The sequence below is a fragment of the Pelobates fuscus genome, chromosome 12 (assembly GCF_036172605.1).
Source record: "Pelobates fuscus isolate aPelFus1 chromosome 12, aPelFus1.pri, whole genome shotgun sequence".
Lineage (NCBI taxonomy): Eukaryota > Metazoa > Chordata > Amphibia > Anura > Pelobatidae > Pelobates > Pelobates fuscus.
This window is the reverse complement of record NC_086328.1, coordinates 92891423-92893922: the sequence shown is the minus strand read 5'-3', so window position 1 is coordinate 92893922 and position 2500 is coordinate 92891423. Positions and strand designations below refer to the sequence as shown.

Below are 2500 nucleotides of genomic sequence, written 5' to 3'. Positions count from 1 at the left end.
GAAAAGTAGAAAGCTAAAAGAAACTGTGATTGACTTGGAAAGAGTGTGATGTGGGAGTCTAAGAGGACCCAGTGAGATTTGAACTCACGACCCCTGGTTTACAAAACCAGTGCTCTAACCCCTGAGCTATGGAGCCCTGATTCAAACTTCTTTGGGGGGGTGTCAAAACCCCACATGTGGAACGTCGTCATCCAACTTGCAAGGAAAACCAAGGTTAATTAATATGGTAGGAAGAAAAAATATTTCTCTTGAAGGACATAGCCAGTTTGCTTCTCTGAAATATGTTGCTGAGAAAAGAAACAATTGGAGAACACACCTAGAGCAGCAGCAATATATCGTCATCCAATTAGTTGTAATGTAGCTGGCGATACCAAGCAAGCTAACGATAGATCGCGGTTGCTTTGAGCAAGAAATAAAGCAGTAATGTCAGAAGTGGGATTCGAACCCACGCCTCCAGAGGAGACTGCGACCTGAACGCAGCGCCTTAGACCGCTCGGCCATCCTGACTGGCTTGTGCTTGACCGGCAAGTGAGCGCCGGCTATCGCAGACAGCTTGGAGAGCGACAAATGGAACTTCTGTCATATCCTACTTTAGTCCCTCAGCTCTACTAACAAGGAAGGCAGCCCAATAGCTATGTCTTTTTAGTCCATAGTGTAGAATTTAGAAGATCTGCATTTTTCTCTTGCACGTCTTGAAAGAAAACACATGAATGCGTCTTTTTTGTATGAGATTAGTAATTGAGAGGCAATGAGCCTGAAAAGTCGGTTTTCCTCTTCAAAATCCACTTGATGAAAGACAAAGATAAGCAAGGAGGTAGCTGGCATCTCTTGATGCGCACAGTTCAAAACTTAGCGTTTCAAATAAAAATGACCGCCGATAGCAGAAACCAAACACTGGCCGCCACAGAGGCGTACAACCCGAACGTAGCCTTGAGACCACCGTGCCGGACAGGTCAATCCATAGATATTTTCAGGACAGTGAGGTTTGTTTAATAAGTGGCGCATATGGGCATTCCAAAGGCTGAATTGCAATATCTTCAGCATGTTGTGAATATATGTATCTAGGAGATAATTGAAATTCAACAGAATGTATCCCAGTGGATTGATTCCAACATTCCAACTTGTGATGCGTTGACTCCTGGCTAAGTTACCTCTGTAATTATCAGATGCATGGAACATTCAAGCTTGAGTTCTATTTTCCAAAATAAAAATGGAAAGTGTTCCTTCCTCTGTGAGATTGGTTAGCAGGTGGCAAGTGTCTTTTAACAAAAGTTGTTTTTTTTCAATCAATCCGTAGACTTTTCCAAGACAGTGAGGTTTGTTTAATGAATGGCTAATACTCCTGATGGTGGAATTGCAATGTTTTCAACATGTTGTGAATATAGGTAACTTGGAGAATAGATTCAAATAGAATTGTGGTAGAAATTGAGTAGTTATGTATGGAACAAAGCACTTTTCACTGGTTAATAAATAGATCCCTGTATTTCATTGTGCACATCCACAGTTTTCCACGGAAAAGTAGAAAGCTAAAAGAAACTGTGATTGACTTGGAAAGAGTGTGATGTGGGAGTCTAAGAGGCCCCAGTGAGATTTGAACTCACGACCGCTGGTTTACAAGAACAGTGCTCTAACCCCTGAGCTATGGAGCCCTGATTCAAACTTCTTTGGGGGGGGTGTCAAAACCCCACATGTGGAACGTCGTCATCCAACTTGCAAGGAAAACCAAGGTTAATTAATCTGGTAGGAAGAAAAAATATTTCTCTTGAAGGGCATAGCCAGTTTGCTTCTCTGAAATATGTTGCTGAGAAAAGAAACAATTGGAGAACACACCTAGAGCAGCAGCAATATATCGTCATCCAATTAGTTGTAATGTAGCTGGCGATACCAAGCAAGCTAACGATAGATCGCGGTTGCTTTGAGCAAGAAATAAAGCAGTAATGTCAGAAGTGGGATTCGAACCCACGCCTCCAGAGGAGACTGCGACCTGAACGCAGCGCCTTAGACCGCTCGGCCATCCTGAGTGGCTTGTGCTTGACCGGCAAGTGAGCGCCGGCTATCGCAGACAGCTTGGAGAGCGACAAATGGAACTTCTGTCATATCCTACTTTAGTCCCTCAGCTCTACTAACAAGGAAGGCAGCCCAATAGCTATGTCTTTTTAGTCCATAGTGTAGAATTTAGAAGATCTGCATTTTTCTCTTGCACGTCTTGAAAGAAAACACATGAATGCGTCTTTTTTGTATGAGATTAGTAATTGAGAGGCAATGAGCCTGAAAAGTCGGTTTTCCTCTTCAAAATCCACTTGATGAAAGACAAAGATAAGCAAGGAGGTAGCTGGCATCTCTTGATGCGCACAGTTCAAAACTTAGCGTTTCAAATAAAAATGACCGCCGATAGCAGAAACCAAACACTGGCCGCCACAGAGGCGTACAACCCGAACGTAGCCTTGAGACCACCGTGCCGGACAGGTCAATCCATAGATATTTTCAGGACAGTGAGGTT

General features: G+C 43.2%; 3 non-coding genes across 3 annotated transcripts; all 3 read right to left on the bottom strand.

The window, feature by feature from the left end:
* Positions 1-63: 63 nt before the first annotated feature.
* Positions 64-136, bottom strand: TRNAT-UGU (transfer RNA threonine (anticodon UGU)). Its single transcript has one exon. It is a non-coding gene; the product is annotated as a tRNA-Thr (tRNA).
* Positions 137-424: 288 nt separating this feature from the next.
* Positions 425-507, bottom strand: TRNAL-CAG (transfer RNA leucine (anticodon CAG)). Its single transcript has one exon. It is a non-coding gene; the product is annotated as a tRNA-Leu (tRNA).
* A 1069-nt stretch (positions 508-1576) lies between these two features.
* TRNAT-UGU (transfer RNA threonine (anticodon UGU)) lies at positions 1577-1649 on the bottom strand. Its single transcript has one exon. It is a non-coding gene; the product is annotated as a tRNA-Thr (tRNA).
* Between the last annotated feature and the right edge of the window lie 851 nt (positions 1650-2500).